Source organism: Oncorhynchus tshawytscha, linkage group LG12, assembly GCF_018296145.1.
Source record: "Oncorhynchus tshawytscha isolate Ot180627B linkage group LG12, Otsh_v2.0, whole genome shotgun sequence".
NCBI lineage: Eukaryota > Metazoa > Chordata > Actinopteri > Salmoniformes > Salmonidae > Oncorhynchus > Oncorhynchus tshawytscha.
Window position 1 is genome coordinate 16611037 of NC_056440.1, and position 26723 is coordinate 16637759.

The following is a 26723-nucleotide window of genomic DNA, read 5'->3' on the forward strand; positions in this document are numbered from 1 at the left end:
CTGTAGCATCACTCCAACACTGTTCCTGGAAAGCTATCCTTCTGTTAGATCACTCCAACACTGTTCCTGGAGAGTACCCTCCTGTAGCATCACTCCAACACTGTTCCTGGAAAGCTATCCTTCTGTTAGATCACTCCAACACTGTTCCTGGAGAGTACCCTCCTGTAGCATCACTCCAACACTGTTCCTGGAGAGTACCCTCCTGTGGCATCACTCCAACACTGTTCCTGGAAAGCTATCCTTCTGTTAGATCACTCCAACACTGTTCCTGGAGAACTACCCACCTTTAGGTCCAACCTGTTATAACTCACCCGATTTACCTTACCAAACAGCTGATTAAAAATGAGTGATGGATAAGGGTTGGAGTGAAAAACACTACAGAACGGTAGCGCTGTAGGAAAAGGGTTGGAGATCCATGGTCTAGTGTAAAAGGCCATGTCATTACTACCGTGGCACAGATTTACTCCTGGGGAAAGATATTTTGGGCCATCCTCCCCTGAGAAACTAATCTAACTTCATTCTGCAGAATACATGCATTTAGGTAAAAGGGCAACAATTCAGCAGGCTTTAGGTTGAGTCAATATTAGCAAACTTTTTCTGAATAGAAAGTCAATGATAAGGGAACATGATTTTCGGCTTTAATACTTTTAGCACTGTTGTGGAAATTCTTACACAGGGACACTCAAAGTCAATTTTGGTTATAAGAACAGCACATGAGTAGAACACATAAATTAGTTATAAGAAAAACACAAACATTACAATTCCCATTTTTTATGTATTTATTTAACCTTTATTTAACCAGGAAGGGCTCATTGAGATTAAAATCTCTTTTTCAAGAGCGCCCTGGCCAAGATAGGCAGCACCAAGTCATCACAAAAAAAATTCAGACAGACAACATGAAAAACTACAAGTAATCTAGTAAAAAACATTGTATTCACAAGAGTATAAAACAGCAAATTAAAAACATTGACAGGTCAGGGAATCAGCCTCAAAATCCTTCATCAGTGATTTAAAAACACCAATCGGGACAAGTTCTTCCAGTTTAAAAGTATTTTGTAAGGTGTTCCAAGACGATGGCGCAGAGTAAATAAGCCCTTTTACCAAATTCAGTTCGGACATTTGGAACAGTTAGCAGGATGAAGTCCAGCAAATGAAGAGTGTACCCACCACATTTCTGAACAATAAAAATGCACAAATAAAAAGGTATTAAACCCAAAATGACTTTGTAAATAAAAGTATACCAGTGACTGAGCCTACGAGTGACTAGAGAAGGCCAGCCAAACCTGGTATACAAAGTGCAGTGGTGCGTAAGGGTTTTGCAGTTTAAAATAAATCTCAAAGTGCCATGTTAAAGAGTGTCAATTGATCTCAAACACTGAGTGGAAGCATTCATATATAAAATATCCCCATAGTCTAGTAAAGGCATAAATGTAGATGATACTAGCCTCTTCCTGGCTTCAAAAGAAAAACAGGCCTTATTCCTAAAATAAAATCCCAATTTCAGCTTCAATTTTTCTGTAAATTGTTGAATATGCAATTTAAAAGAGAGGCTGCCATCAATTAAAATTCTATATTTATATGAGGTTACAACCTCAATCTCCTTGCCCTGACAGGTAGTAATAGGTTAAAGGTTCAGAGGTCTATTTCTTGCATTAGAAAACACCATTAGTTTAGTTTTGTCAGTATTGAGGATAAGCTTCAATTGACACAAGGTATGTTGAACAGTATAACAAGCAGTTTGCATGTTCTGGAAAGCTTTTGTAAGAGACGAGGCACAACAATAAATAACAGTGTCATCAGCATGAAAATTAAGTGTGCATTTTGGTCATTTTTGTCTAAATCATTTATATAAATAGTGAATAAGAGAGGACCAAGTGCAGAGCCTTGGGACACACCATTCAAGACAGACAATTTAACAGACATAAGCCCATCAAATTGAGTGTAGTGAGTTCTATCAGACTGATAGTTAGCAAACCATGCAACTGCATGCTCCGAAAGACCTACACTTGACAATCTCTGCCTTAGTCTAGCATGATCAACTGTATCAAAAGCCTTAGAGAGATCAATAAAAAGTGAGACACAGTGCTGTTTTTTGTCAATGGCTTCAGTGATATCATTTAAAACCTTCATGGCTGCTGTAATTGTGCTATGCTTCTTCCTGAAGCCCGATTGGTACATTGATAAAATAGAGTTAGTAAATAAAAACTATTTTAGCTGTTCAGTTACAAGGGTTTCAAGTATTTTCACCAGGGGTGACAGCTTTGAGATTGGCCTATAATTAGTTAAAAGAGTTGGATCTCCCCCTTTTCAAAGTGGTAGGACAAATGCTGATTTCCAGATCTTTAGAATTTCATTACATTCCAGGGTTAGATTGAACAGAGATGTAAGTGGTTCAGCTATGAAATCAGCTGCCAGATTTAAAAAGCAGGGATCCAAAAGATCAGGACCTGCAGGCTTTCTCTGATCTAAGGATTTCAGGGCTTTATGTACCACCTGCACTGAGAATGGCAAAAAGCTAAAAGTTTGACCAGCTCTCACTGGTTCATCCACACAGGGTTGTACAGAGACAGAGGACACTGAATCAAACAGCCTACCAGATGATACATTACAGCGCTTTCAGTTCGCTTGACTTTTTAACAGTTTGTCTGTGAAACAGTTGACTGGCAGTGATGCGGAGGTTTTCCTCATCACATGACTGGATGGTCCTCCAGAAGGTCATGGTGGATTGACCGTCTGCCTCAGTCAGGAGTGTGTAGTTCTGTTTCTCATCCACCAAGGAGAATCCATTGCTTGTGGCATGATAATCCTGAAGGAGAGAAAACAAATACTGATGTTATCTGGAGAATGGATACATAGAGCCTACCAGAGTTCTGTGTTATAAAGGTGTGCTTGGTGAAAGCAAAGCACAACTTTAGACAGGCCACAATCAACAGCCTGACCAACTCTGTGTGAGGCAAATAGTCACAGAAGATTCTGATTGGTTTTCTGATCCACACCCCTACCTTGGTTTCATGGTATCTGTGACCAGCAGATGCATATCTGTATTGATTTAAATTGATGATTTCCTTATATGAGATGTAACTCAGTAAAATCTTTGAAATAGTTTCATGTTGCATTTATATTTTTGTGTTCAGTGTATACAATGAGAAACTGCTTTTTACATTTTTTTGATTTAACCTTTATTTAACTAGGCAAGTCAGTTAAGAACAAATTCTTATTTACAATGACGGCCTACTCCGGCAAAACTCAGACTACGCTGGGCCAATTGTGTGCCGCCCTATGGGACTCCCAATCACAGCCGGTTGTGATACAGTCTGGAGTACACCTAATTTTGTTTGTAACTGGATCCTATCAAAAGTTATGATGGTTTGTTTAAACATATTGTTACTTTGTACAACGTAAATCATGACTGTTGCAAGTTTTCCCCTTTTTTCTACAGCAAATGGCATCTCCAGTATGTACATTAGAAGCTTTATTATCGCTTTTACTTTATGATTGGACATTACTTTAAAATAATAAATGTGTACAAATTATTCGTTCATGGATTTAATTAAAGTAAATCAGGTTTTAGAATTGGATTTGTAATTCCTCCATTATCAACAAAAGTACTGAAAAAAAGCATCCCACCTAAAAACCTGGAATCATATTTGTATGTAGTTTAATTCTGATATTATTTTCAATTATTTGTGTTTTTCCTGTAATTGGTCTTTTGACCATTCAGATCAGCTCTGAAATAGATCTAATGTGAAAAGATCTGTTGTGATTGGTCAAAAGACCAATTAGTGGTAAAAACATCAGAACTGGGGTGCATGTAAATGCAGCCTATGTCAGTTTCTTTTCAAGTACCTACATTATTTAACATAAGAATGTTAACAGTTCTAGGTTTCTGCAAATGCTTTTAAATCAGACAGGTTTACACAAGGTGAACGATACAAGGTAATTAACATAAATTAGTCTACCTCTAACATTTATCAGATCAAGCTTGCAGGGAACATAGCTCAGCCCAGCAACTGCCTTCCTTTCTGGACATCTGTCACGTTCTGACCTTTATTTCCTTTGTTTTGTCATTATTTAGTATGGTCAGGGCGTGAGTTGGATGGGCAGTCTATGTTTGTTTTTCTATGATTTGGGTATTTCTATGTTTCGGCCTAGTATGGTTCTCAATCAGAGGCAGGTGTCATTAGTTGTCTCTGATTGAGAATCATACTTAGGTAGCCTGGGTGTCACTGTGTGTTTGTGGGTGATTGTTCCTGTCTCTGTGTTTGCACCAGATAGGACTGTTTAGGTTTTCACACCTTTCTTGTTTTTGTAGTCAGTTGTTCATGTGCACATTTATGTATTAAAATAACCATGGACACTTACCACGCCGCATATTGGTCCTCTGATCCATCTCGCCTCTCCTCTTCAGATGAAGAGGAGGACAACCGTGACAACATCCTTGGCTGCTTTTATGCAGGCAGCCCAATTTTGATATTTTTTCCACCATTTGTTCTTTAAAAAAAAATAGAAAAACGTATTTCCACTTTGACCTTATGGGGTATTGGGTGTTGGCCAGTAACAAAACAAAATATAAATTTAATCCATTTTAAATTCAGGCTGTAATACAAAAAATATAGCAAAGGCAAGGGGTGTGAATACTTTCTAAAGGCACTGTATCTAAATACCGAATACCGACCGGTATGTGCTCAGGGGCCCTGACCTCCAGGGGGCCCCCATTGATTTTCTTAGTCATTCTCACTCAGATATCATATCAACATGGCATAAGTCATTACAAAATGTGTAGAATTGCTGGAAATTAACTTTAAAATAGCAAACATTTCACTTAACCCCATGGCAAAATTGTAGAATCTTGCTTTAAAAGGCAACATTTTCTCTACACCCCCATGGAAAAATTATTATTTCGCAGGAAATGAACTTTAAAACTAAAAACAATTCTATGCACCATGAAGAGGAGGGACACTAAAATGTTTTGCCGCGAGGTGGGGCAACCAAATCTCACTTAGGGCCCCCAAAAGGCTATAACCGGCCCTGCACCTAATCATTAAGATTGGAGCAGGGTAAGCCCGATGATCCTATATCAGTGGTTTGGAAAAATGTTTCTTATTACCAGCTAGTAGCTAGTGAAATTGGTTGTTGGGCTGGGTTGCTGTAGTAAATGTCCAGCCTGTAGAAATCATAATCCTGTCCTCTAATAGGGAAGCCAGCAAATGTCTGGAAGATCGAAAGCCTGGAATGGAGAAGACAATGAAGAGACAGAGCTCAGACAACATGCGTGTGGATGTGTGTTTATGCATGCATGCGTGTATGTATTAGTGTCCTCAGAACGGGGCAGTCTCTTACCCCTCATCCCACAACCCAGGCAAACACCACTCTGAAGCATTCATCCGCTGGTCCACCCGTGAAGCATTTCTGCACGTAGGTCTGGTTCAAAGACAACGGGCGGCCATAGACCAGCATGTGGTGGACCAGGTCCAGGTGCTCAATCATTGGCTCAATCTGAGATCGATAGAGAGAGAGGGAGACATGGGAAGGAGTAGGGAAAGGTAAGAGATGTTAGAAATCTGTATGGATAAACGTATGACGTAATTGTAAAATGCTTAGACCATAAAATGAAAGTGCTTAGACCATGAAGTGAAAGAGGGGTAATTTACACAAATGATGTGATTTTTCCTGTTGAACTTTGGCACCTTTGTGACCTTGCAGTGGTAGTATGTACTGTATGTTTGACAGGGACAGTAACTGGCAATGGAAGAGGAAGTACTGTGTTAATACTATGTGTTGCCAGTCCATTTTGTTCCAGTCACATGTTGTAAGCTAAGGATACTACCTCCTGATACCAATATCCCAATATCAAATCAATTCCATTTAATTCAATCATGTTTGACCCATTCCTGCCCAAGAGTAAAGTAAAATACAGTACTTTACTTCAAACTAAAAGTCCTGCTGTGGCTGACCTAGAGGGACAACATGATCCTTTTACAGGACATCATGTGCGTGAGGTCATTCTTACATTCTCCCCAACAATTTCCAGATAATTGATGTACAGGAGCCTGTGTCTGGGCATGAACTTGAGCAGGTTCACCTCCTTTTGTCATCAGTTTCCCCATAGGCATTGATCAGCTTCACTTAGTCTTGCCAACTTACTCACTACCAAATAAGGGACAAAAGGTGGCGTGCCAGTGCACGGTGACACGTCGGTGTGGGTATGGTGTTATGGGAATGAATATACAGTGTATATTCATAGTCTTATTCAATTGGAAAGGCAAAAGGCATTATGAGTTATGTGAGCTAGGCAATTAGCTTTCAGAATGCGATTGTTGTCACTGCTCAATAACTGGTAAACGGAGTGGTGTTTTCTAAAGTTGACATTGGCATTATCTGCTGTATAGGCTGTGATGAGTCTAATATCCAGGTCATGATTTTCCAGGCAGTTCATCAGAGCTTGATGTATGCCATTTGCAGTTTAATCAGTCATCATAAAAGTAAAGTAACTTGCACTGCACTCCATCAGACACAGAGAAATATCTCATGCACACTGGAAACATTTATATATTTCCCTTGTTTGAGGCATCACTGGCAACTGAGAAACACACGGGCTCATCTTCCGTAGGAGGTAAATCATTTTCCGCAGTAGACGTCACGAAGAATGCCGCGATATTGCTAGGACCTTTAGCTAGCGTGGCATTGTGCATGTCTGTGGATGCATGCTGAGTTAAGTCACTCTCCTCTCCATGGCCAATTGAGAATTCCTGACGGAATAAAGTACAGAAAGCTGTCGTCGAGTCACACTGACAGCCTTAACCCACGTCTTTTTTGCTTCCCATTGTTTGCTGTAGCTGCACAGTCTTTTCTTTTTTGCAGGTTTATCCATATTTCCTTGATATGCCAAACCGACTGAACAACATAAATTACTTTGCAGGAATTGGCGCGTTTACGCTATTACTGTGATTTGATGAATATACTGGACAAGGGCGATCCCGTACGACACAAACCAATTTAGCCCAATATAAGAGACATCCCGGCTAGTACGAGACAGTTGGCAACCCTAGCTTCACTGGACTTTCCAATAAGAGGAGGGGGGATAGAACAATTTACATAAACATACAAGAGCATAGAAGAACAAAAGATACAGGTTGACGACTATGTGTGAAGAAAAAGACTAGTAGGCAGAAGGCACCAAGTAGGGCCTACTACAGACTGCCGTGAGAAAATATTCTGGCCCAAACAATGGAAGGTACAACACTTGATATTACCAATGAATTAGCCACTGGGGCAATTGACATTGGATGTTCACCACAACAGGCGCTTGAGGCCGTACCAATAAAAGGGGTTCATTCAAATATTATGTTCGATATCTTAAATTAAACGTATAGAGTTACAGTATTTAGAAATATTAAAGTAGTTTCTATTCCATTATTATACATTCCGTTTTTTATGGTGTTACGGTCCGCATTACAAATGTATTTGAGCACGGCTCTTTCTCTCACTCAAAATTGTTGCCCCCCTCTGTCATGGTGGTATCGTCCCAAGATGGCAGCCTCCCTGTTGCAACGCTGTTTAGGAGCTGTCAAAGTTATCCATAAATGTGGGACTTACAGTTTTATAGGTACATATTTGTACATGTAAAATACAACTATTTAAATCAGTAACATTTGCTATCATTGATTGATTCATTTATTTCCGAACCATTTTTATCTTTCCAAGCGAGTAGCTAGCAGGCTAGCCATATGGCTAGCTACCTAAAATTAATCCATTCTGACATAATTTATAACTGTCTAAATAAGATGCATCTTCTCCCATTTGTTCAATGATTGACCTTAGTATTTGCTTGTACTGAAATCGCAATTAATTGCATTGTGCATGTTACCTTCAGTTCCAGCATTGTCTACCCAATGTAACTTGTAATCATTATTGTTTATATCCTACAGACAGAAGATGTCTACTTTCAGCAGCATACACAGACACCAAATTATGGGAGGAGAGAGAAAAAGATCATCAAAATCTGGGTAAACTATCCACCCAATACACTCTTTACCAATGATGTATTGTTCATTACTAACCATCCCCTTTGTCACTACCCATCACAACTAATAAAAAGTGGATCTCAAACACAGCTGTCACACATTAGCTGTCAAGTAAGTGGACATGACATCAGTTGTGTTTTAGTTTTTTGAAACCCATGTGAATATAGAATAGACATTCTGTGCATAAGTACCCAAAGACATAACAACTGTAAGTCGATGACAATGTCTATGAGTGTCTGCACCAAATGAACACAGGAGGGCAGTGTTAGCTAGCTACGTATTGACAGTTACAATACTGTGTCATTCATACTGTTAAATGCTTCAAGGGTTGAAATCATATTTTTAAATGGCAGAGAGTTTGAGCTTGGACTAGTTGTTGTGAAAGTAAAGCTTAATGTGAGTATGCCATTCTACAGCATTGATGGCCGCCTTGATGGACAGGATTTATGACCGAAACTTCCCTGTCAGCTCTCTGACAATATCACGGGTAAGAGTGTTAGAGTGCAGAGAGATTACACCCTTCTAACCCAGATGTCAGCCTGTTTCTCCTTTAGAAAACTGCTTCATTGTCATATCTGGTACATTTAGGCTAAAACAGAATCCGATGTGTTGGCTAAAAACTAGGGTTGCAAAATTTCAGAAACTTTCAATAAATTCCGTCGTTTTCCCAAAATCCCGGTTGGAGGATTCCTGGAATAAGGGGGGAATAAGAAAGAAATCTGAAATCCTCCAACTAGAATTTCTGGAAAACCAATTGATTGAAAGTTCTTGGAATTGTGCAACCCTTGCCAAAAACAGAATCCAATGGGCACCCTAGCTAATATGATTTATGTTCTGCTCAACCTGTAGTCAAATTAGTGAAATATTCATCCATAATTTCTCTGTGTATTTTCTTTTTCAGTTTGTTGACAACATATCGTCAAGAGAAGAGGTTGATCAAGCAGAGTACTATCTTTATAAGTAAGCCTTATTTGCATGCCCTGTAAAATTATTTATTTGTTAGGGTCTTCACTTCCTGGTCTAAGTTGCTTGCTAATCCTCTATGTGCAGACCTCTGTTTTGTCCTAGTCTTTTTTGGCGTGTTTATGTTTAGTCACATGCATGTTTCTTTGTTCTGTGCTGTGTTAGAGCTTTCCTGTTTTCCCCTTCTGTGGAATCTGTTTCTTATGTGATTAAAAGATTTACATGAATATTGTGTTGCAAGCCTATAGATTAAGAAGCGATTACACTTGACTTGACCCATCTATCATAAAGGCATCATAATAATTACATAACAAAAGTCATAAACATTCATGTCTTGTTTGTTGTTGTTTTTTAATGTTTGAACATTTCTCTCCTGTAGATTTCGCCACAGCCCAAACTGTTGGTACCTCAGAGACTGGACCGTCCACAGCTGGGTGAGACAGTGTCTCAGATACGGGGCCAGAGACAAGGCCTTACACACCCTCAAGAACAAGGTAGTTCTACATTATGCCGAGCAGAGCCATAGAAAAAAGGTTCCACAAACTGTCCTCCATTTTGGCGCACAACGTTCCATGGCCATACCATTCTTTTTTATTCATTTTTTATTTAGCCTTTATTTAAACAGGGAGTCACATTGAGTTTAGCATCTATTTTACAAGAGAGCCCTGTATACATCACAATAAAAACAGAATAATAAAACATACACTTCAATATGTGTATTTATTTTTTATTTCACCATTTATTTAACCAGGTAGGCCAGTTGAGAACAAGATCTCATTTACAACTGCAACCTGGCCAAGATAAAGCAAAGCAGTGTGACAAAAACAACAACACAGAGTTGCACATAAACAAACGTACAGTCAATAACACAATAGAAAAATCTATGTACAGTGTGTGCAAATGTGGAAGAGTAGGGAGGTAAGGCAATAAATAGCCCATAGAGGCGAAATAATGACAATTTAGCATTAACACTGGAGTGATAGATGATGATGTGCAAGTAGAACAATGTAGAAAACAATGTAATTCAGCACACAATAATAAAATAAATATATTTAATAAAAGCAATCACATTCAACTACATAATCAATAATGTAAACTGCCTGAGTGGTACCACACATGTAACTGCAGTGAACTCTGCAGATTGTTCCACAAATTATGTGCAAAAAAAAAAGATTTTCCCAAATCTGTGGAGACTGAAGGGATCTCTAATGTTGTCCATTCCTGAGAACAGGTTTGGTAACTTATGAGTCTTATTAACTTAATTAAGGAAGTAACATATGTTTGGTGGTGGCAGGTAGCCTAGTGGTCAGAGCGTTGGGCCAGTAACCGAAAGGTTGCTAGATTGAATCCCTGAGCTGACAAGGTAAAACTCTGTCGTTCTGCCCCTGAACAAGGCAGTTAACCCACTGTTCCTAGGACGCCATTGTCAATAAGATTTTGTTCTTAACTGACTTGCGTAGTTAAATAAAGGTTAAATTAAAAAAATATGGAGGCAATTTCTGTAAGATTTATTTGTAAATAAATAAAAGAGAATGTAGCTCTTTTTACAGACATTTTTATACAGACTAAAATTATAAAAGTCCTACAATTGTGCTGTGATAAAACATATTGTGGAATGTTAGACTGTGTCCAAGGGTTTCAAAACAGAGGTTGCCGCATGTAAACAATATCACCAACATCCAATACAGGGAGAAGAGTTGTTTGAACAATCTTTCTCCTATTATCAATATGAGGCATGATTTATTTCCATATAAATAAAAAAAACATATTGGATCTAAGCTTCTTAGTCAGATTTTCATATGCTTTACCAAGGACAACTTGTCATCAATCCAGACACCCAGGTACTTTGGGTTAGAGCCAATTTCGGCTCCATTTGTTGCGCAAATATGCAGGTCCTCCGGGTCAACATTTTGTGACCTAGAGAACAGCATGAGCTTGGTTTTACTTGTATTTAACACTCATTTAAGATCTGTAGGGAATTTCTGAATTGAATCAAAGTCATGCTGAAGTTCACGAATGGCCTGCTGCACCAAGGTGGCACAGGACCACAAAACTGTGTCATCTACATAGATGAATGTTACAAGTATTAACAGTGTTTCCTATGTCATTAATATACAAGGTGAACAATAATGGACCCAAAATTAGAACCCTGAGTTACACCTTTTTGAATCTCAAGAAATTCAGATTTAACCCCATCTTCTTCAGCAAAACTGAAATGGGGCGATAGTTGTGGAGATAATTATTCCCCCACCCTTATGGAGTAGTAGCACATGTGCGGATTTCCATGCTTTTGGAATACTTCCTGATAACAATGTTAAATAAAACATGTGGGATACTGAGCCAGCAATAAAGGGAGCTGCACGCCTAAACAGACCAGGCTCCAAATGATCAGCCCCTGTGGATTTTTTTTGTCTAGTCTTAGCGAAGCATCCAGGACTTCATTATCAGTGAATTTCCGAAAAGAAAACTGAACAGCATTTTCATTATCATTCAATAGATTTTCACCATCAACATCCAAACTACACTTTTAAAGAGCTGGCTTTGAAATGCATTCAAATATATAGCCTGTAGAGAAAAAATGTTGATTAAACGCATTAAGGAACATAAAATCCGTGGCATTCTAACTACAGTTGTATTGTCCAATACATGGTGCCTGTTAAAAACCTACATTCTAAAGAACCTCCATTTCTGAGGTTGACTATAATATTGCCGGGGGTATTTTTTATTTTATTTTATTTTTTAAATTACCATTCTCTGTTTCTGTATTTAGGTGCAATATGGAATGTTCCCAGATGTTCCCAGATCACATTTAACCTGCTGATAGATTCCTTCATTAAAGATGAAGACTTCAAAGGTGAAGAGTCTATGACGTCTGAAATTATTATTTGTCAAACTGTAAAGTTATCCCAGGACCCCTTTGGAAAAACTCAGTTAAACTCAACGAAACCAATAATGTACACTAGCGTTCAAAAGTTTGGAATCACTTATAAATGTCCTTGTTTTTGAAAGAAAAGCTATTTTCTTGTCCATTAAAACATCAAATTGATCAGAAATACAGTGTAGACATTGTTAATGTTGTAAATGACTATTGTAGCTGGAAACGGCTGATTTTTAAAAATGTAATATCTACATAGGCTACGGAGGCCCATTATTAGCAACCATCACTCCTGTGTTCCAATGGCACATTGTGTTAACTAATCCAAGATTATCATTTAAAAAGACTAATTGATCATTAGAAAACCCTTGTGCAATGATGTTAGCACAGCTGAAAACTGTGGTGCTGATTAAAGATGCAATAAGTGACCCCAAACTTTTGAACGGTAGTGTATATTCTATAGTCACATGCATAATATGTACCTTAAAACCTAAAAAGTTTGGTCTTCTTCTGTAGGTGCCTGTTCTGTCGTGGAAGAGGTGATGCTTCAGGAGTCTTTTGATCTACCATCAACACAGATCCTGTCCATGTATGCACTGAGCAGTTACCTAGCAACCAAACCAGAGCTCAGTGTAAGTAAAGTAGCATTCACTGATTGGTACTGTATGTGCACCAACATGTTTGGAGAAGTTATCGTGCCAAAGTACATTTGGAATGTTTGGATTGTGTAGAACTGAACGATTGTTGGAAACTTAAGGAGGACATAATCCTATTTATGTACAGTGCCTTGCGAAAGTATTCGGCCCCCTTGAACTTTGCGACCTTTTGCCACATTTCAGGCTTCAAACATAAAGATATAAAACTGTATTTTTTTGTGAAGAATCAACAACAAGTGGGACACAATCATGAAGTGGAACGACATTTATTGGATATTTCAAACTTTTTTAACAAATCAAAAACTGAAAAATTGGGCGTGCAAAATTATTCAGCCCCTTTACTTTCAGTGCAGCAAACTCTCTCCAGAAGTTCAGTGAGGATCTCTGAATGATCCAAAGTTGACCTAAATGACTAATGATGATAAATACAATCCACCTGTGTGTAATCAAGTCTCCGTATAAATGCACCTGCACTGTGATAGTCTCAGAGGTCCGTTAAAAGCGCAGAGAGCATCATGAAGAACAAGGAACACACCAGGCAGGTCCGAGATACTGTTGTGAAGAAGTTTAAAGCCGGATTTGGATACAAAAAGATTTCCCAAGCTTTAAACATCCCAAGGAGCACTGTGCAAGCGATAATATTGAAATGGAAGGAGTATCAGACCACTGCAAATTTACCAAGACCTGGCCGTCCCTCTAAACTTTCAGCTCATACAAGGAGAAGACTGATCAGAGATGCAGCCAAGAGGCCCATGATCACTCTAGATGAACTGCAGAGATCTACAGCTGAGGTGGGAGACTCTGTCCATAGGACAACAATCAGTCGCATATTGCACAAATCTGGCCTTTATGGAAGAGTGGCAAGAAGAAAGCCATTTCTTAAAGATATCCATAAAAAGTGTTGTTTAAAGTTTGCCACAAGCCACCTGGGAGACACACCAAACATGTGGAAGAAGGTGCTCTGGTCAGATGAAACCAAAATTGAACTTTTTGGCAACAATGCAAAACGTTATGTTTGGCGTAAAAGCAACACAGCCCATCACCCTGAACACACCATCCCCACTGTCAAACATGGTGGTGGCAGCATCTTGGTTTGGGCCTGCTTTTCTTCAGCAGGGACAGGGAAGATGGTTAAAATTGATGGGAAGATGGATAGAGCCAAATACAGGACCATTCTGGAAGAAAACCTGATGGAGTCTGCAAAAGACCTGAGACTGGGACGGAGATTTGTCTTCCAACAAGACAATGATCCAAAACATAAAGCAAAATCTACAATGGAATGGTTCAAAAATAAACATATCCAGGTGTTAGAATGGCCAAGTCAAAGTCCAGACCTGAATCCAATCGAGAATCTGTGGAAAGAACTGAAAACTGCTGTTCACAAATGCTCTCCATCCAACCTCACTGAGCTCGAGCTGTTTTGCAAGGAGGAATGGGAAACAATTTCAGTCTCACGATGTGCAAAACTGATAGAGACATACCCCAAGCGACTTACAGCTGTAATCGCAGCAAAAGGTGGCGCTACAAAGTATTAACTTAAGGGGGCTGAATAATTTTGCACGCCCAATTTTTCAGTTTTTGATTTGTTAAAAAAGTTTGAAATATCCAATAAATGTCGTTCCACTTCATGATTGTGTCCCACTTGTTGTTGATTCTTCACAAAAAAATACAGTTTTATATCTTTATGTTTGAAGCCTGAAATGTCGCAAAAGGTCGCAAAGTTCAAGGGGGCCGAATACTTTCGCAAGGCACTGTAGATAAGTTAAGTCTGATCCCAGCACAACATCATTCCCATAAAAAAATATGCATATGCCGGAGTTTGAATTCAGCAGCCACAGTTTTTTCTGTATAAATTAGTTATTATGCTTTTTGTAAACGTTGTGCTTGTGCTGTCTGAAGTGTGTGGTGTGTGTGTTTGTTGGTTCTACAGGTGTCAGAGCAGAGGGCTCTGGGAGCAGCACTGCTGATATGAGGTCTGAAGCAGGACAATTCTACAGGCCTCAGCGCTCAACTGTTGGGTTGTGCTCTGCTAGGTATGTGTTCCTCCAGTCATACCACAGACCTGGGCCTAAATCAAGTCCTTCCTCATGTTCCTAACCCTTTGGTGATGGCAGGAGGAGGTTTTCTCTCCATTTCTCAAGAATCCCTTCTCTTCATCTTCTTGTCAAACATCATTGAAGTCAACCTCTCTCTCTCCATGCCACATGGTCTTTGCCCTGGTTGTCATGTTGTGCTGATCAAGTCTCTGATAGTTTCCTCTCCCTGCTCCTCTCTCTTTGTCTGTCTCTAGGTAAGGTGGAGATGGCGGCTGGGATCCATGCTGTGTTCAGAGGCATGCCTCTGATGTGGACCCCAGGGTATGTGGGCCGGGCCCTGGCCATTATGGAGAGAGTAGCTGCCACTCCTGGAGATAGAAAACTATCAAAGGATGCCGTACGTTGCCTACTTACCAATACATGTCTCAGTGCTGTACTTTCTGTAATTCCACAGTTACTGTCTCACACTAACAACATTGTTAGTAACACATTACACATGTATAATAGTAACTCTTTGTAAAGCGTGCAACACGAGTAAGAAGCATGCAGTTCATACTGTAACAGAGCTTATTGTTAGCAATTTCAGTTAACTCATCAAATAACACAATTACCATATGACACAAACCTGGTGGCAGTAGAAAGCTGTTATTGTCCAGGTAAGATGTATGACGCAGTCTGAGTCTTTCTCTGCAGGGCTTAGTCATATCTGTGTTATTTATACCCTGACACACGTCAGTGCACCCTGGTGCAGCACTCTTCTAGCCCTGTCGAGTTAAATAGTTCAACTCTGAACAAAGTAATATGATTTATGGGAGTCTGGAGCCCAGGGGAAATCTGTAAGAATCTGTCCTTTGGGCACCAAACCAGGTTTGCTAGAAAGCAGGACAGTGTCAGACCTGATGACTCTGTGTAGGTCAGGACGGACAGGACCTATTAATTGTGTGTCATTGTCTGTTTGCATTTGTTTGTTTTCATGGCTGTCTTTTGTTCTGATGGACTTCTGAGAGGATGCTCCAGTGTGGCTTCGCTTCCCAAGTTATTGTGTCTGTCTGAGTGTAGGTCCGGCGGTCCCAGTTGTTTTTCCTTACATCTATGTGTGTGCGTGTGTGTGTGTGTGTTTCTCTTAGGCTGATTACCTGGGGGGCCTGCTACATGACCTCTCCTCTGCCTTGGACTCCAAGTCCTCTTCTGTTGAGGACGAGTTAGGAGGAGGGGAAGAAGGAAGAGGAGGATGAAGATGAAGACGACCAGGCAGAGAGAGAAAAACTACCGCTCTATGCCAGCAGGTTCAAGGTAGAGACTGGGCAAAGATCTATCAGTCAAACAGGGAAAGAGTGTGTATGGACAGTACATGTATGTTGTGTTATGATTACAGATTTCTCATTTTGAGAAGGTGAATAAATTGCTATTAAGCACTCTTAGTCTATAACAACAGTTACACTTAATCACTCCTTTTCCCTAGACCCCATTTCTAACCACCTCCTCTCCTCTGACCGTGTGTAGGAGCTGAGTGGGCAGCTCCAGTCTGGGGGGAAGGTGGACCCTAGTCCCCTACAGGTGCTGGTCTCCAGCCTGGTCCAGCAGGGCCTGGCCTCAGCAGAGGGCCCTGACATGGAGCAGTACCAGAGGAAGGTACGGGAGTGGGAGGCAGAGAGGCAGCAGCTCATCAGAAGAGAGAAGGAGATGAGGGAGAGGGCTGAGGGAGAGGGCTGAGGAAGAGAGAGAGGCCCGTCAGGCAGCCAAGGCAGCCGCACAATAGCGCTGAACACACAGCTGGATGGTGTTCATGGTGCATTCCTTTCAGTGTATACCACCACAAGGCATCAATAATATTACTGGTACTTTTTCATAACCTGTGGGGTCTCTACATCGTCTGCAGTGAAACATACATGAAAAGTGAGGGTCGTTTTTGAAATATATAATATAATCTGTTGTCTCCTGAAATCAGTTTATTTCATGTAACCTTTTTGTTGGTGTCTTTTGTACAAATGCCATTCACAGTTTAGCAATGTACCGTGAACAAGATGTCAACTCCCCATGATAGAAGTTTGTCTGTATTAAATTATCATGATCAACAAATAATTATGATTCTTGACTTGCTTTATACTCAAATATGAACAAATCAGAGAGCTTAGTTTGTAGTTACATGCATTGTTACACATAAGACTCGTAACCTCTATTTCATCCTTAGCTTCGTTTTCTTGAGATTTCTGAGTTTTCTTCGAAAATATGTTGTATTTCCTGTTGTGGACAGCAACTTGATGTTTTTGGTCTAGCTCCAGTCTCGTGATTGTTAAGCCTGATGGCCACTATGACCTCATGTAAGCAGAAAAGGAGGAAAGCGGGGGAAATCATTGCTTCACATCCTCCCACTCCCTTTCCTCTCTTCTCTCAGAATGAGGTGTTTGTGAGAGCACATGTAGACCTTTGTGTGTGTGTGTGTGGGGGGGGGGTTTATACAATCCTAGGGGAGCTGATGACTGATCTAGGGAGAAAAAAGTTTGTTCTTTACACAGGCATGAATACAGTTGAATTTCTTAGCCTTATCCTGTCGGCCATTGCCACAAAGAAAAACACACCGTCACAGATCCAGATCGTAAGTGAATTGCTTGGCCCTTGTTTAGAAGTTGACAGGTCTTTATGTGTCGTCTGGAAATCGACAGTATCAACAGTGGCATAACAGTAAAGTAAGAAGACTAAAGTATCTTAGTAAACTTTAATAGACGTCAACTAACTGCAACAGGCTACTCAAATACCACAGGCGTAAATATTTCAGGCTAGGCTATCCCTGTTATTTTTTGTTTGAGGGAGATAAGTAATCAATGAGGAAAAAGATGTGGCTCACAATGTGTTCATTCCACATTATGCTATTGCCCATTCATGGCATGGGCTTGGGAAACTGCCTGCTATGCAGACTAAGATGAATATAAGGCACAAATACTTTGTCACAAACGAGCCATTGTTGTCTTGAGGCTGTTGTTTTGAGGCTCCACATTGACTCCCTGAGTTGGAATGTCTCTAGTTAGAATGATCTTTATTTGCTAAAAAGAGTTATATTCTACTAGAGTAGAATTTGCCATTTGTAAATGGCCATGTCTCGGATCTGTTCAATTTATCAAATCAAATTTTATTTGTCACATGCAGATGTTAATGCGAGTGTAGCGAAATGCTTGTGCTTCTAGTTCCGACAATGCAGTAATAACCAACAAGTAATCTAGCTTCTGAGCCAGGTCATCTTTAAGTTAAATAGAAAAGTAGAAAGCACACTTGCTTTTATTGAGAGCTAAGAGGATCTGAAAGTGTGTACTAAATATTCTACTAGTTTATCAATGTATCTTACAAAAAAATACAAATGTGCACTTTCTCATATATGCGAAATAGACGACCCATGAATGTAAACCTTGTCCCAAGCATCCCTCATCCCTCACCATCAGAGTATATAATGATCTTTAGATTTCACCCTTCCTACGTGCAATATGTGCTCTCACATTTAGCCCTTACCCAAAAACAGTGTTACATGTAATCATGTTGAAATGGCCAGATGACCCTGTCTTCATGTGATAGGGTTATGCATAATCAATACAGTGAGAATAGAGAGCTCACTGATCTCCTGGCAATGTACAAGTTCTGCTTTGATCAGCATTACTTTAGAGGGAAATTATGGCCAGGTCATCATGGTTAGTTGATGGTTCATTATACTTTAGTGAGGATGACTAATATTCTATCAAAGCTTATCTTATCTCACAATGATTCCATTTCTCCTAACCTAAGGCCAACAAAAGACTCCTTTTGGGAACATCTGTCATTTCTGTTTAGAAGTCTTTTCTATCTCTTTGGTCATTTTTTAAAAAGCATTTTGGCTCAATCAAGTATAGGCCTACTATGGAACATTTAAAAAATGTTTACTTGTCAAACACAATTTTCAAAATAAATGTGACATTTGGGTCTCAGGCTGTCCTTCCACCAGGTGTGCAAGCAGCGAGTGAAATGAAGCCAATCAGCGTGTCTGATAGTCAGGAAGTCTCTTATTCAGGTCACTGGTTATTGGAAGCTCTGACTGCGATGGTTGAAGTGCACTAAAAGCCTCAGGTTTGGGGTTGTGTCTAATTTGGAACGGTAATGTAGTCCCAAATAACTGGCCATACGTGGCTCAAACTCTGTCATGGTCTGTTTGAGATCACTAACAGCAAATTAAGTAGAGAGGATTGCCTAGGAAGGAGTAACCATCAATAATGTTCCATGTTTGAAGTGTGGTGCTGATATACAGTACCAGTCAAAAGTTTGGACACACCTACTCATTCAAGTATTTTTATTTATTTTTACTATTTTAGTGAAGACATCAAAATTATGAAATAACACGTGAAATCATGTAGTAATCATGAAGAGCTCCCGAGTGGTGTGGTGGTCTAAGGCACTGCATCGCTGTACTAGAAGCACATTACAGACCTTGGTTCGAGTCCAGGCTGTATCACGATTGGCCCTGGGTATGCCGTAAATGTGAATTTGTTCTTAACGGAATTGCCTGAAAATTTAAAGTGTTAAACAAACTAAAATAATTTTTGATTCTTCAAAGTAGACACTCTTGGCATTCTCTTAACCAACTTCATGAGATAGTCACCTGGAATGCATTTCAATAAACAGGTGTGCCTTGTTAAAAGTTCATTTGTGGAATTGTTTTCCTTCTTCATGCATTTGAAACAATCAGTTGTGTTGTGACAAGGTAGGGGTGGTATACAGAAGACAGACCTATTTGGTAAATGACCAAGTCCATATTATGTCATGAACGGCTCAAATAAGCAAAGAGAAATGACAGTCCAACATCACTTTTAAGACATGAAGGTCAGTCAATCTAAAACATTTCTTCAAGTGCAGTCGCAAAAACCATCAAGCGATATGATGAATCTGGCTCTCATGAGGACCACCACAGGAAAGGAAGACCCAGATTTACCTCTGCTGCAGAGGATAAGTTAATACCTCTGCTGCATCACATCAGGCTGTGATTGGGAGTCCCAAAGTGCGGTGCACAATTGGCCCAGCATTGTCCGGATTTTGCCGTTGTAGGCCGTCATTGTAAATAAGAATTTGTTCTTAACTGACTTGTGATACTCCATCCCATCTGGTTTGCACTTAGTGGGACTATAATTTGTTTTTTGACATTACAATGATCCAACACACCTCCAGGCTGTGTAAAGGCTATTTGACCAAGAAGAAGAGTGATGGAGTGCAGCATCAGATGACCTCGCCTCCTCAATCACCCGACCTCAACCATATTGAGATGGTTTGGGATTAGTTGGACCGCAGAGTGAAGGAAAAGCAGCCAGTAAGTGCTCAGCATAGGAGGGAACTCCTTCAAGACTGTTGAAAAGCATTCCAGGTGAATCTGGTTGAGAGAAGGCCAAGAGTGTTCAAAGCTGTCATCAAGGCAAAGTATGGCTACTTTGAAGAATCTAAAATTTGTTTAACACTTTTTTGGTTACTACATGTTCCATATGTGTTATTTCATAGTGTTGATGTCTTCACTACTATTCTAGAATGTAGAAAATTGTAAACAATAAAGAAAAACCCTTGAATGAGTAGGTGTGTCCAAACTTTTGACTGGTACTGTATTTCCAATGGTGTTTTAGAACAATGCAGATAGAAATGTAATAAATAAGGCGTCAAAATGCTCTATAGCACACAACATAAGATCATCAATGTTCTATTAAATACATTTCTACTGTATCTGAACTAATATACATTATAAAACATACTGTACATTAAACTGCTTGTCTAAAGGAATGTTGTATGTCGTCCTGTTTAAATATGTTTTCTGATATGACACATTCAGTGATGGCTATTTAGAAACTGTGAGAAAACCTCTTGACTTCCGAAGAGTGTTCCATCACCCCTGTAGAAAACTCAGTGTTCCCTCAAACGACTGTAAGTGCTGGTCCTCAAAAATGCTTCATCAACAAATGCTCATGTTATTCTATTCCTCCCCTGTGCTGCTTGTTTTCTGGAATTACAAATTGAAGTTCCCAGAACTCTTTTCTCTCTTGATTTCTAGATGTGACGTACAGATTTGCATTTTGTATTTATGAAGGATCCCCATTAGCTGACTTGGCAGCAGCTACTCTTCTTGGGGTCCAGATGTAATGGGAAGGGAAAATTTTCTGCAGCTTGTGACATGACAGCATCTCCCCTGTGTGTGCTGTGTCTGTAAATACTTTAAAACATATTATAGGATAAGATGCTGCAAGGGTATGTTTTTGTTGGCTAAGCAACTCGCAGCGCTGGTGTCTCTGGAGAGAAGTGTTTATTAATCTAAAGTAATGCATCAAGAAAAAGGCTTAACAATTTAAAGGCCTGCTAAAAGACTCATGAGAGCAAATAAGATCAAACTGATTTGTTTTGAGGGTTTGCAGACGTGTTGTTTTGTTTATACAGAATATTTCACAAACATGGCAAATGTGAAAACATCAAATCTGCATTTACAAATGAGATTACTCTCATTGCTCTCTAATTTCTCTCTGTATTCCCCTTCTTCCAAAAACAGTAGCCTACATAAACAGTATCTCCTGACTGGTAGTAGGATCTGACAGAAGTTCATTCAGCCTCCAGACATGGCCTGAAATTAAACACATGCCTTTGAAGTCATTCAATTCAAACCAATGAATAGCCTACTACTTCTAAACCTGTATAGCTACAGCTTTAATAACTGGATATACAAGCAATGGTGTGAATGTTGTGAAGAGAGAGCTTTGATGAAGATACTGTCTGAGTGACCGTACAGTAAGTATGAGTTATGAGGGAGCCCTCAGACTCTGGGGACACAGCAATTCTACTGCCCTCCTGACGTGGTCATGATATACAGTACCAGTCAAACGTTTTTACACAACTACTGATTACAGGATTTTTTCTTTATTTTTACTATTTTCTACATTTTATAGTAATAGTAAAGACATCAAAACTAAGAAATAACACATATGGCATCATGTAGTAACCAAAAAAGTATTAAACAAATCCAAATAGATTTTATATTTGAGATTCTTCAAAGTAGCTACCCTTTTCCTTGATGACAGCTTTGCACACTCTCACTGGGGAACATTGAGAGAGAGGTAGGGCTACAGTACTGTAGCAGTATGTAAACAAATGAACCTTTTTACATTTGAGGAAGTAGAGTACAATCACAACACTCAATCTGACTAAGAGTGGAACTAGCAAATATAGTTGAATGAAATAATCATAAAATGATTTATAGACAAATTAGACATACTGTACAACCTGTGAGATGGGAAAGAAAGGGAGGTAGTGCTGGGTCTCGATAAGAGACTTTATTGAAAAGGCTTACTTACTTAACCTGATTAATGGGTTTATTAAACTAAATGATTCATGTATTAGAATGGCGCCGAAGGAGATTGCTGCCGTTTTATGATCCCGTAACCCATTGTGCTATTGTGTATGTTTTTCACGTTATTTGTAACTTATTATGTACATAACGTTTCTGCCACTGTGTCTTATGACCAAAAAGAGCTTCTAGATATCAGGACAGCGATTATCCACCCTGTACTGGAGGAATACATTTTCTTCAACGAGTCGGATGGATGGGAAGGATTTACTTCAGGCGCCCGACAAGGCCCTCGTCCCCATCATTCGCAGGAGAAAGAGACGGAGGTATCGGGGACGAAGGTCCGGGTGCCTTGTAAGGATCCTTTGCTGAGAGGGTAATCTACCGTTACCATCGGTCCTATTAGCCAATGTACAATCAATCGATAATACAAATAGTCAAACTATAATCACGTATTTCCGACCAACGGGACATTAAAAACTGTAATATCTTATGTTTCACCGAGTTGTGACTGAATGACATGAATCCCATACAACTGGTGGGTTTTAAGCTTGTTCGGCAGGATAGAACAGTCTATATATATTTGTAAACGACAGCTGGTGCACGAAATCTAAGGAAGTCTCGAGGTTTTGCTCACCTGAGGTAGAGTATCTCATGATAAGCTGTAGACCACACTATTTTCCAAGAGAGTTTTCATCTGTATTTTCCATAGCTGTCTATATACCACCACAAACCGATGCTGGCACTAAGACCGTACTCAATTACCTGTATACGGCCATAAGCAAACAGGAAAAAGCTCATCCAGATGTGGTACTCCTAGTGGCCGGGGACTTTAATGCAGGGAAAATCTAATCTGTTTTATCTCATTTATACCATCATGTTAAATGTGCAACCAGAGGGGAAAAAAACTCTAGACCACCTTTACTCCACACACAGAGACATGGAAAAAGCTCTCCCTCTCCCTCCATTTGGCAAATCTGACCATAATTCTATCCTCCTGATTCCTGCTTACAAGCAAAAACTAAAGCAGGAAGCACCAGTGACTCTGTCAATAAGAAAGTGGTCAGATGAAGCAGATGCTAAGCTACAGGACTGTACGGCTAGCACAAACTGGGAATATGTTCTGGGATTCTTCCAATGGCATTGAGGAGTACACCACATCAGTCAATGACGTCGTCCCCACAGAAACTGTACGTACATACCCCAACCAGAAGCCATGAATTACAGGCAACATCCGCACTGAGCTAAAGAGTAGAGCTGCTGCTTTCAAGGAGGGGACTCTAACCCGGATCTTATAAGAAATCCCTCTATGCCCTCCGACGAACCATCAAACAGGCAAATCATCAATACAGGACTGAGATCGAATCATACTACACCGGATCCGACACTCGTCGGATGTGGCAGGGCTTGCAAACTATTACAGACTAAAAAGGGAAGCACAGCTAAATTACTTCTATGCGCGCTTCGAGGAGAGCAACACTTGAAACATGCATGAGAGCGTCAGCTGTTCCGAACGACTGTGTGATCACGCACTCCGTAGCCGATGTGAGTAATACCTTTAAACATGTCAACATTCACAAGGCCGCAGGGCCAGATGGATTCCCAGGACGTGTATTCCGAGCATGCGCTGACCAACTGGCAAGTGTCTTCACTGACATTTTCAACCTGTCCCTGACTGAGTCTGTAATACCAACATGTTTCAAGCAGACCACCATAGTCCCTGTGCCCAGGAACTTTAAGTTAACCTGCCTAAATGACTACTGACCCATAGCACTCATGTCTGTAGCCATTAAGGCTGGTCATGGCTCACATAAACACCATTGTCCCAGAAATCCTAGACCCACTCCGATTTGTATACTTCCCCAACAGATCCACAGATGATGCACTCTCTATTGCACTCCACACTGCCCTTCCCACCTGGACAAAAGGAACACCTATGTGAGAATGCTATTCATTGACTACACCTCAGTGTTCAACACCATAGTGCCCTCAAACCTCATTACTAAGCTAAGGATCCTGGGACTAAACACCTCCCTCTGCAACTGGATTCTGGACTTCCTGACGGGTCGCCCCCGGGTGGTAAGGGTAGGTAACAAACACATCCGCCACGCTGATCCTCAACATGGGGGCCCCTCAGGGGTACGTGCTCAGTCCCCTCCTGTACTCCATGTTCAGTGATGACTGCATGTCCAGTCACGACTCCAACACCATCAGCAAGTTTGCCGATGACACAACAGAGGTAGGCCTGATCACCAACAATTATGAGACAGCCAATAGGGAGGAGGTCAAAGACCTGGCCGTGTGGTGCCAGGACAACAACCTATCCCTCAACATGAATGAGAGATGATTGTGGACTACAGGAAAAGGAGGATCGAGCACGCCCCCATTCTCATCGACGGGGCTGCAGTGGAGCAGGTTGAGAGCTTAAAGTTCCTTGGTGTCCACAACATCTATCAAACGATTAATCACTGTTCATGTGTTTTCCTTTCACCATTTGGAGAATTTTTCAGTTTTGACAAAGAGCTACCTTTCACCATTTGGAGAATTAAGGCAAAGGCAAAGTTGTGTCAGAAGAGGGATTTGAACCCTCGCCTCAATCGGAGACCAGAATACCCCAGTAACTAGGAAGGATTCTCACCTTTTTTTATGGAATTTGAGTAACTTTTTGAATTCTAAACTAGGCATATGATGACATGTATCGAACGATTATTCGCATTTCATGTGTTGTCTGTTCTCAAACTATGACATCTATCAAACGATTAATCACTGTTCATGTGTTTTCCTTTCACCATTTGGAGAATTTTTCGGAATTGACAAAGAGCTACTCTTTTTTAAGGCAAAAGTTGTGTCAGAAGAGGGATTTGAACCCTCGCCTCCAATCGGAGACCAGAAAACCCCAGTAACTAGGAAGGACTCTCACCTTGAGTCTGGCGCCTTAGACCACTCGGCCATCCTGACAATTATAAATCCTTAAAATTCATATTTTTTCACAATTCTGTAACATAACGTCTGATATGTCTGATGGAAACATGTAGATCATAAGATACAAAGAAAAAGCAACAAAAAATGTTAAAAGCTAATGAAAGATATAGTAAAAAACATTTTTTTATGGAATTTGAGTAACTTTTTGAATTCTAAACTAGGCATATGATGACATGTATCGAACGATTATTCGCATTTCATGTGTTGTCTGTTCTCAAACTATGACATCTATCAAACGATTAATCACTGTTCATGTGTTTTCCTTTCACCATTTGGAGAATTTTTCGGAATTGACAAAGAGCTACTTTTTAAGGCAAAAGTTGTGTCAGAAGAGGGATTTGAACCCTCGCCTCCAATCGGAGACCAGAAAACCCCAGTAACTAGGAAGGACTCTCACCTTGAGTCTGGCGCCTTAGACCACTCGGCCATCCTGACAATTATAAATCCTTAAAATTCATATTTTTTCACATTCTGTAACATAACGTCTGATATGTCTGATGGAAACATGTAGATCATAAGATACAAAGAAAAAGCAAACAAAAAATCTTAAAAGCTAATGAAAGATATAGTAAAAAACATTTTTTTATGGAATTTGAGTAACTTTTTGAATTCTAAACTAGGCATATGATGACATGTATCGAACGATTATTCGCATTTCATGTGTTGTCTGTTCTCAAACTATGACATCTATCAAACGATTAATCACTGTTCATGTGTTTTCCTTTCACCATTTGGAGAATTTTTCGGAATTGACAAAGAGCTACTCTTTTTAAGGCAAAAGTTGTGTCAGAAGAGGGATTTGAACCCTCGCCTCCAATCGGAGACCAGAAAACCCCAGTAACTAGGAAGGACTCTCACCTTGAGTCTGGCGCCTTAGACCACTCGGCCATCCTGACAATTATAAATCCTTAAAATTCATATTTTTTCACAATTCTGTAACATAACGTCTGATATGTCTGATGGAAACATGTAGATCATAAGATACAAAGAAAAAGCAACAAAAAATGTTAAAAGCTAATGAAAGATATAGTAAAAAACATTTTTTTATGGAATTTGAGTAACTTTTTGAATTCTAAACTAGGCATATGATGACATGTATCGAACGATTATTCGCGTTTCATGTGTTGTCTGTTCTCAAACTATGACATCTATCAAACGATTAATCACTGTTCATGTGTTTTCCTTTCACCATTTGGAGAATTTTTCGGAATTGACAAAGAGCTACTCTTTTTTAAGGCAAAAGTTGTGTCAGAAGAGGGATTTGAACCCTCGCCTCCAATCGGAGACCAGAAAACCCCAGTAACTAGGAAGGACTCTCACCTTGAGTCTGGCGCCTTAGACCACTCGGCCATCCTGACAATTATAAATCCTTAAAATTCATATTTTTTCACAATTCTGTAACATAACGTCTGATATGTCTGATGGAAACATGTAGATCATAAGATACAAAGAAAAAGAAACAAAAAATCTTAAAAGCTAATGAAAGATATAGTAAAAAACATTTTTTTATGGAATTTGAGTAACTTTTTGAATTCTAAACTAGGCATATGATGACATGTATCGAACGATTATTCGCGTTTCATGTGTTGTCTGTTCTCAAACTATGACATCTATCAAACGATTAATCACTGTTCATGTGTTTTCCTTTCACCATTTGGAGAATTTTTCGGAATTGACAAAGAGCTACTCTTTTTAAGGCAAAAGTTGTGTCAGAAGAGGGATTTGAACCCTCGCCTCCAATCGGAGACCAGAAAACCCCAGTAACTAGGAAGGACTCTCACCTTGAGTCTGGCGCCTTAGACCACTCGGCCATCCTGACAATTATAAATCCTTAAAATTCATATTTTTTCACAATTCTGT

At 39.8% G+C, this 26723-nt stretch overlaps 5 non-coding genes and 1 pseudogene across 5 annotated transcripts; 1 reads left to right on the forward strand and 5 right to left on the reverse strand.

Moving 5' to 3' along the window:
* Positions 1-7522: 7522 nt before the first annotated feature.
* Positions 7523-16626, forward strand: LOC112263918 (annotated as a pseudogene).
* An 8101-nt stretch (positions 16627-24727) lies between these two features.
* Positions 24728-24839, reverse strand: trnal-caa. The gene is made up of 2 exons: positions 24802-24839; positions 24728-24773 (listed from the first exon to the last, which is right to left on the reverse strand). It is a non-coding gene; the product is annotated as a tRNA-Leu (tRNA).
* Positions 24840-25186: 347 nt separating this feature from the next.
* On the reverse strand, positions 25187-25298 carry trnal-caa. The gene is made up of 2 exons: positions 25261-25298; positions 25187-25232 (listed from the first exon to the last, which is right to left on the reverse strand). It is a non-coding gene; the product is annotated as a tRNA-Leu (tRNA).
* A 349-nt stretch (positions 25299-25647) lies between these two features.
* On the reverse strand, positions 25648-25759 carry trnal-caa. Its single transcript has 2 exons — positions 25722-25759; positions 25648-25693 (listed from the first exon to the last, which is right to left on the reverse strand). It is a non-coding gene; the product is annotated as a tRNA-Leu (tRNA).
* Positions 25760-26109: 350 nt separating this feature from the next.
* On the reverse strand, positions 26110-26221 carry trnal-caa. The gene is made up of 2 exons: positions 26184-26221; positions 26110-26155 (listed from the first exon to the last, which is right to left on the reverse strand). It is a non-coding gene; the product is annotated as a tRNA-Leu (tRNA).
* Positions 26222-26570: 349 nt separating this feature from the next.
* Positions 26571-26682, reverse strand: trnal-caa. Its single transcript has 2 exons — positions 26645-26682; positions 26571-26616 (listed from the first exon to the last, which is right to left on the reverse strand). It is a non-coding gene; the product is annotated as a tRNA-Leu (tRNA).
* Between the last annotated feature and the right edge of the window lie 41 nt (positions 26683-26723).